The following is a 9,659-nucleotide window of genomic DNA, read 5'->3' on the forward strand; positions in this document are numbered from 1 at the left end:
ATGAATATTTATACTATTTTAATGGTAACAATATTTTAGGCATAAAGAACTTAAATTTTTTTTTTATGTCTCAAAGTCAGTTTCAGATTCGGTACTTCTTTTTATTGGTTATTTGTTATTTCTGATGAAATTAATAAATAAAATAATGAGGTGAGCCTACCCAATTTATAAAGTAATGATTTGATTCTACACAACTTACTATAACTTTTTTTATAGTAAAAGTTGAATCTTCATCCAAATGGAGAACCTAATAAATGACTAGAAATAAGTTTTTTATCACTTAATTGTCTTTTTTTTTAAACTATTTTTCTCACAAAAGTTGTATAAGAGTTAAAAGAGAATCTTAAAATGGTATTCTTGTTGTGGTGTTCAGTAATCTATTATTTCATTTATCTTTTAAACTTTACCTTTCTAATCAATAGAGAGATTAACTGGATTCTAGGCTCTCTTGTGTTTTTTGACGGAGAGTTTGTTCAGTAACTTGTTAATATTTAACTGGAGTTTGGTATAGCAATCCTAAAAATGGACTGGATATGGACATTTTCTGGACGAATGCTCTACTACTTGTGTATTGACATTTGACATTTGTTGGCTTATTGAAATTAAGAAATATTGCTAGTTTTCATTGTTTGCTGAAACTGATCTAAATAGTCCTTGACGATAAAGTTTAAAATGAGGACGTGATTAACCGAACACGCTTGGACGAGTGTACCACATTAAAATTTCGTGGCAACCTATTGGGTTTGAGAAATTACACAGTACCTCTACCAAGCTAAAAATATTTAACAAAGTCACCACAATCATGCTTGATAGCGTTTGAGTGTGCAGGAAAATTAGTAAAAGCAGTGCAAAGTAAATACTGTAATGCACTATTTATTTGCTATTTTAACTTTCTTTTTTTTTCCACAATTTTCTGAGAACGTGACATAAACTTGAAGGAATAGAGGGGGTATGTCATATACTTATAAAACCGCTGGCCTAGAGAATGGAATCTTTCCATTCCTGCTCTGGAGTTGTAAACGTTTTTGATGGAAAAAAAAAGCCTATAAAATTATAATATAAAGTTTTATTAATTTTTATATATAGTTTTTGCAATTACTTGGCTATCTCTATAGTTTAAAAAGATTTTTAGTGATGTAATATTTTATCTTACATATTATCACGTTGTGATATTTATTTTTACATATAAGGTGAAATAATAAAAATTAGTCATAAAAAATTGATTCTAATTTGATGAAGAACACATTTTACGAAACAGTTGTATAATTGTAAAATGTGGGTTGGTTCCCCGTCGGACGAACAGAGGGTACTCCGTAGTTTATAAAATAAGTGGAAGTAAGTAACATCTTGAATAATAGTAAAATTGCTGGTTTGTAATAAGTCAAGACTAATTTCAACTCTATTTTTCTTCAATTCGATTTTTCTTGCTAGATGAAGTACATTTTTTTGGTCTTGTTTAAAGGCGTGAATTCTTTGGGTCATCAACGCCTATGGAATGCGTATGGTCAGTATGAACTATTCTCAAGTGGGTTAAAGCAACCCAGGGACTGCTGCCATTATCGACAATGGTTTTTAATTTACTTACTTTTAATCTTTTAAATTACTCGGATTTGGATGAATCGACATGGCCTGCCATCTTTCCAATATTTTAATTTTAAGAGGTTTACTAAGTTCTGATGGGGTAAGAACGGCGATACTTCAGCCAGGGAGCATGAGTGCCTCTCTGGCAGCTTTGTCTGCAAGCTTGTAGCCATCAGTGCCAATGTGGCTTGGGATCCATATGAAATTTACAGACTTACCTTGATCTGACAGTTTTAAGAGGAAATATTGGATTCTTATAATGTGGCGATGTTCAGGGCATATATTTCTTAAACTTTTTGGAGAGCTCAATGAACTTGAAATTATTACAACGTCAAAAATGGAGGGCTGATGCTGTCCCATGGAGTTCTGCGGTATATATTGAACATGATTTATTTAAATTTATGGGTTAAATCATGGGAAACAAAAGATAAGGTGAATCAGCTTTCAGATTTTGAAACCATCTTGTACATATCAAAAAATGTTCTGGAATATTTTCAAGAACGCGTCAACCGTTCTTTATTCTCAACAGATGCGGTGATATTTTTGTCCATATGGGAAAGATGTAGCATTGTTTCAGAGTCAAAAGGTGGATTCAGTGTTTCAGGCTTCAGTAACGGAATTGCTTTAAGTAGCCCTTGTGAATCTTTCTGTCAAAGGAAGTGTTAGATTTGGTTTCTGCCGAAAAGCTATGTAGAATTTAGATAGGAAAATATACTTGTATGTGTTATGATTTGTCTTCTAAAAAAATTAGGAAACATAATTTATAGCCAGTTTTTGTCTTCTAAATAATACGCCTAGGACTGGTTCTGAATACGCGTTATTTTTTTTTGTTTTTTTTTCCCGATCCCTTTAAAAACGGAAAAAACATTGACTTAATAAGTTGCATTACGTATGGTTGCATAATTCAGATTGGATACTACCTTTTTATCTACCGTTGGTACTTGAAGTTATACTGTGAAATACTTATCTGATGTTTTGATGAGTCCGTTCCATGTGTATTCGACTAGAAATATTTGAAGGTGAGGGGTTTCGTAGTGAATGCGCCGGTTGCAATCCGTATTCATATATGATGTACTAAATTGAGCCTGCCAAGGGTTCGGCGACGGGCAGAGCCATACATAAAAGACCCATAAACCAGCTTAACTTGCACTAATGTATTCTCCTTTCACCCGACTTCATTACTTTTTTATGTATTTAGGCAATTTATAATATGGCGTTTATGAAATAATATTTCGAGGAAAAAAATATATAACTGGAACAACTACTTAATTTCATGTCATTACTGTATTACACTATAAAAAATACTACGATAAAATATTGTGAGACCACCTGGTATAACCATAACGACCCTATCCGTTTCGCTAATAACGAATTTCTTTAATAGGCTTTTAATTGCCAATAAAAATGAGAAAGCCATTAATCTGTTGTTCATGATTTGCTATTATCATTAAAAATTGCGCTAAGGGTTCCTGAAGCCGTGTAGTTTTATCACCCAATTAAATAGAATATTAAAAAAGTTAAGACTGAAGACTGAATCCTGACAAGAAAGGTTTTTTTAAAAACAAGAATAAACCACTATTTATTGAGCCATTATTGATGATTTGCCCAATTAGAGGTTTGATATACAGACCACTTTAGTGCAATTATAGTTAAAATTGGGGTATATGTGTGGGAATTAATTAGTTCTTTTGTTAGTTATTTGTCAAACTATCAAAGAAATAATTAGTTTTAGAGTAGAGTAGTATTTTTACTTTCTTACAAACTAAAATTAAAGATAATGACATTATTGTTTATTACATTAGTTTTAATTCAAGTTAATTTAAACTATCATGAGCTTCTTAATAAGTCAGAATGCAAGTTCTGTTGCATTTCCGAATAATCTATGATAGTTAACTAAGTTTCTAGAGAATTTTAGGATTTAAAATACAATTTTACAAGAATAAAATGGATATTCTGTTCTTAAATAGTTTAATGTGTACTTTGCAAGGCAATTTATAGTACCAGATGTTCAACAATACTTTTTTTATCATTAAACCTAAAGTAATATAACATTCAACTCATTCATTCTTATTTATAATATTTACATTCAGGCTGGAAAACCCCGAAGTTTGTTCCCCTTCTTGTGAGGAATAAAACAGCAGTTCAAAAGTTCCCGGCGCTTCTCTCTTTGCCGATTTACTTATATCTATATGTATATAGAATATATTATATATGCCGCAAACGTTCAGGCCTAGAGAGGTGAATCCAGCCACTGCCAGTACTCCAATATAATTATTAACACTAGGTCTTATGCCGTTTCAACCTTCGGAGAGAAATTTAGGAATGGGAGATGCTAGTAGAAAGGGATTATGCTAGGGGATTACGGTGATGTGTGAGTTTCTCGTGGAATGTTGTAAATTCGGATTTAAAAAGGTCTGCTGAGATAATTGAGATATTAAGGTCATAATGTATGGTATTGTTGGTTCATAGTATGGAGCATTGTCTATTGTTCGAAGGACTTTAGATTGAAAGGATTAATAATAATAAATGTCAATATGTACTAAATATTAACATTAAATACAAGCAACATCAAATAGGAATTCTCAGAAACTGGAACATTGATATAACTGATTTTAATATATATTTATTTTACGTCATGGTACATTAAAAAAATATATATACTTTTCTTTTTACGAATGAAGTCTTATTCTCTTTGCAGATAAGTACCAATAAAGCACAAACACAATCCTTGAAAATTGAGAATTTTTTTTTTTACGATCACCACTGGTATATCTTGCTTTCTCATTCGGTTTGTAAATATTATTTAAAGATGTAATTGAAATGTAAATTTTGACATCTATTTTTCGTGTCGAGGCTGATGACTGATAAAATTCACTTCTTACTTTAGATACAATCTCTCAGTGTGAAGGACCCTTTTAGGCGGAAGGTCAACAATCGATTTATAGTCGTCGTGATGTCCTTTCACTAAATCCTTAAGGAGCTACTGTGGTTTTTTCTATAACAATTTAATCGAATTTCATGATACTTCATTCTAATTAATTATGTTATTTAGGGCGAGCGATGCTATAAAAGACAAACATAAATCTCAGATCCCGTTTCAACTAACGCCGGTAATTTGAGTACTTCAGAATATTGTTAAAAATAAAAAATAAAAATGTTTAAGAAAAAACAGGTTTATTGGAAGAAAATTAAAGGAAGAGGAATGTAAATTAACAATATCAACATTAATAAATAAATAGAATAAATCGAAATTCGAAATGAGAAAATTACAAACGAATGAAAGGTAACTTCTTTATGTAAAAATAGAAGAACTTAAACTTTTTTTAAAATGTATTTATTTACTGCTATTTACAACTGTACATTATAATAATAACAAAAGTACATTTAGTAAATTTGGAATGAAGTGATACAGTTGTGTAAAGAAACTATCCGTTGATAGCACTCTAATGACGTTTCCACTAACAGGTCTCGTGGCCATCTTCTTTTCAGGCACCCCAGAGGATTGTTAGGAATGGAAGAGAAAGCAGGGTCAGTAACTAGTGGGTTTGGGAGTTTATAATTAAAACCTATACAGGATAAATAAATTTGTCTGAAAATGATGTTAAGGAATTTAACAAACAAAGGTAATGGTTAAGTTATTTAGAACGGTAAATCTATTTACAGTATAATCAACTACAAACAGTTTATGCCAATTGGCTAATAACTATATATTGAACATATGATTATGAAAAGTAAAATCTTTAAGTTGTTGTTCAAATCAAATTAATTGTCTTAGTGATTAATTCAAACTGTATCAACCTGTGTACTGATCTAGTGATATTACACTTCTTCCCATGAGATGATTGTAGTACAAAAAAATGTTACCTCAACAGTTGAAGGCAAAGCAACATTTCAGACTGCCACTGTCGAAATAAAATGAGGACTGAAGTGATCATAGTTGTTACTCCTCAGTAACGGACAAACAATGAATTGCACAACGACATATTAACAGATGTTTATATTATTATCACACTAAATCTATTTTCTCTCATTTCACACAATACATTAATCTAATGAACAAATACTGGTAAAAAAATTTCAAAATAATAAATAAAACTATTTCGTATATAATTGCTCAAACAATGAACATTAGTTAATTTTTTGATTGTATTTACTTACATAGATTTGTGACTAGTAATTTATTAAAAAATCCGTTCAAGGAAAGCAAAACTCAGTTGATTACATTTTTTTAGTCCGAAGATATGTCCCATATTGATTAAATACTATGGAATTCATTGTGTTACTATGACAAGAAAAATTGTTTCAACTATGCAAGAGAGACGAATTTTTAAGACAAATATCCACAAGTATTCTGAGGAACTGGCGGATTGTTATGAATAAAACAGATTTCATAATTAATGATTTACGAATCAAGATTGTACTCTTTTTACGTAAAACATTTAGATTCATAACTCACTGCTTCTGGGGTATATTGAATTAAATGTTTACATATTATTATAAGTAATACTTGCCGAAACGTGAAAGAGACCTGATTCTCTAGCGTTGAGAAATGGCCCTCAGAAAAAATTTCAGAACTGGCAGATCACAATAAGACTGCTACAAAATAAATAGTCAAATTGGATTGCAGCTGTTATGATATACAAACAGTGAAACCCATGAGTGATTTTCGGGATTGAGGAAGTCAACCTGTTACTGTCATACTTTAAAATAAAATGAAGAACATAAATAGAATTAATTTTTTTAATGATATTTACAGTTCATTCAGCTATATTAAGTAATCTACATTTCAATTTTTATAATATATATTTATTTATTTCAATGATAAAATCATATTAATTTCCATTGTGCTTAGTCAAGAAATAAAAATATCTAAACAAATTTATAATTCTAAAAAGTAATAATAATGATTGTTAACACCATATTTTATTATTTTTTTGTAAATAGTATTAAGTTGGTATCAGTGTTTAATTTAATTTTTTTTTTCGTACCCTCCTGAAAAGATTTTAATTGGTATTTAGTACATACATATAGGAGGTATGCAATATGTATTGCTGGGTGTGAAGGATACCTTGGATTGCCTTTTGGCATTATTCTATTGTTTAATTTAATAATATTTATTTTATTTATATTATTTTAATTGGAATTTAGTTGTTTGAGAAGAAAAACATGTATTTATAATTGTGTGTTATAATTAAGTAATAAAGACAGTTGCTAAGGGTTGATAACCGCTGCTGAAAGAATGGTATCTGTTTTGGGCCAAATCGGCAACATATGGACATTATAGTCATGATAGATGACTTGATTTGTGACAAAATAAGGAGCGTTAAGGATTTTGGACTGTAAGGATTGGATTCAAGAGGAATTTGATGGTTTAGTGGAGTCCCAAAGTTCAACTCCGTATGTCCAGATAGGCCTTATAATAGACCGTTTGTCTAGTAAATATTGTAATAGTCGAAATCGACGAGCAGTTTCCTGTCTTTTCAGTCTTGTATGAGGATTCCATGTCAGTCGTTTGTCGAGATGTAGTCCTAAGTAACGGATCTGTTCGACATGAATAAGTGGGGTATTATTAAAGGATATTGTAGGGGAAGAGCTCATGGGATTACGTCGAAGGGTAAATGTGATTTGGCGGGATTTATTGGAATTAATTTTAATTCTCCAATTTTGGCACCATTCTTCAAGGGTGGTGATGTGGGATTGGAGGGTTTGGGAGACAATGTAAGGATCATTATTCACTGACAATAGACATGTATCATCATACATAGTGAGGATAATGTTAGGATGGGTTGGGATGTCAGCAGTAAAAACTGTATAAAGGATAGGACCAAGGTTATTAGGATTTAAAATTAACTTTTAAGATTATAAAACACCAAAAATATTTCGAAAAAAATTGTAGGAAGAGATTTAGTAAAATATATTACAAATAATAGGTAAAATCATATATTACTTAGCAAACGTTAAAAAAAATTTTAAATTATTGTAAATTGTATTTTAACTGTCTTATATTACTATATAAGCAGGTAAATATCTAATGCTAGTGGATTTTGTTCGCAGCTAAATGGTCATGTTTCTCCTATTGGCTACACTGAAACAGTTATCTCAGACGTTACAAGGCGGTTTCGTGAGAGACATTTTGGAGTTCCATTGAGTGAGTAAAACATTATTATTGATTATAATCGGTTAATTATTATTTGAACAATTTTATTCATTTAGTGACGTAATTACAATAATAATTATGAATGTGTTGAATTTTTACTGTTTAATATGTATCGCATGGTTCCTGCTATTCCATGAATAAGAGATGTCGCATCATATCAATATACAATAATACTGCCGTTGATATTAAGATTTCACAGAAATCAGATACAACGATATAGTATCGTTCGGCACCGAAAGGTTTGATAGATTTCATCGCTACTTTATCACATATGGTTTACCAATTGAAAATATTAATTTAAACGAGTAGAAATAAAAAGCAGTTTCATTTTGAGAAGGTACTGCATCCTATTTACTTACAATGAAGTCAAATGAAAAATATTAGATTGTTTTTCTTAAATAACTTTATTGAAATTTACAACTGTATACTATATAATACATTCAGTAAATTTATTAAATTAGATCTTAGTTAAAATGGAGTGTTAGAGGCGTGTAGAGAAACTGGTAGCATTCTGTAATTGGTAGCATTCTAATGACATTTTACATTAGCAGGTCTCGTGGCCACCTTCTTTTCAGGCGACTCGGAGTATTGTCAGGAATGAAAGAGGCTGTAAGGTTAGACACTAGGAGGTCTGAGTGGTTAGGGAGCTTATAATGGAAGGAGTGATTGTTTTTTTGTGATGTGCAAGATTATGGTCTTTATGTATGATTTTATTTGTGACGAATTCAGGAGCATTGAGGATTTTCGAAGGATTTTGGATTGTAAGGATTGAATACGAGAGGAATTCGAAGGTTTAGTGAAGCCCCAAAGCTCAACTCCATATGTCCAGTTTGGCCTTATTACAGCCATGCAGATCAGTCTTTTGTAATGTGTTGGAAATTTAGATCGTTTGTCTATAAGAGCTGTGATAGTCGAAATTGACGTGCAATTTCCTGTCTTTTCAGTCTTGTGTGAGGATTCCAGGTTAATCTTTTCTCCAGATGTAGTCCAAGGTAGCGGATCTTTTCGACAGGGGTAAGAGTAACATTATTAAATGTAACTGTAGGGTAGTCGGTAGGTTTACGACGAAGGGTAAAAGTGATTTGATGGAATTTGTGGGAATTTATCTTAATCCTTCAATTACCATTCTTTGAGGGCTGCGATATGGATTAATGGATCTAAACGAAAACTAATTTATACCACAAATATTTTTTTCCCGAAATTTTATTCTTAAATGCTTATGTTTTATTAAATTGTTCAGCAATTATTTTCTTAAAATCATTATTTTGAATCAACCATGGATCTTTTATGATGAACTTCGTACAAATTTCAGCAGAAACCCTGATGACATATAGTTTCATTTTCGGGGGAGTTACCCTCTACTCAGAGATTAATGTTGAAACAGCGGTAACTATTATTTCCCGATCGCTGAGCCGCCACGGGCAACGATTGTGGGAGTCGATTAGCACGGCAGCTCGGAAATTTCGAGGGCACTATAGAAATTACAGCCCGGTCGGATCAGATAACTGGTTTCCCTTCCGTCCGGGCAGGGGCGTTTCTGTAAGATCTTTCCCTTCGACAGGCTGGCTTTCATTTAATTGCTATTCTGCTAGAAGGTACTTTTGCGGCGAGCGGATGAACCTACGAGCCTTCGAAAAATTCTCATGTGGTGAGATCACTAATTTGAAATTTTAATCTTGTGCATAATCTAAGCAGCATGGCGCTTACAGTTATACTAATTATAGCAAGCCCGACACCTTCGGTTTTGATTTAGTGCTATTACTCATTGCTCCTCGAAGCATTTCTAAAATGAAATGTGCAACTGTTTCTAGAAGAAACAATTATTTAGAGTATTCATATTTTGATTTATTATTTCATATTACGAAGATTTTTTTTCCTCCGTAAACGTTCTATCTACATAGATCAAGAGCGGAAGGATGAA

The sequence above is a fragment of the Halyomorpha halys genome, unplaced genomic scaffold, assembly GCF_000696795.3.
Source record: "Halyomorpha halys isolate HHAL.00 unplaced genomic scaffold, Hhal_1.1 Scaffold1172.1, whole genome shotgun sequence".
NCBI lineage: Eukaryota > Metazoa > Arthropoda > Insecta > Hemiptera > Pentatomidae > Halyomorpha > Halyomorpha halys.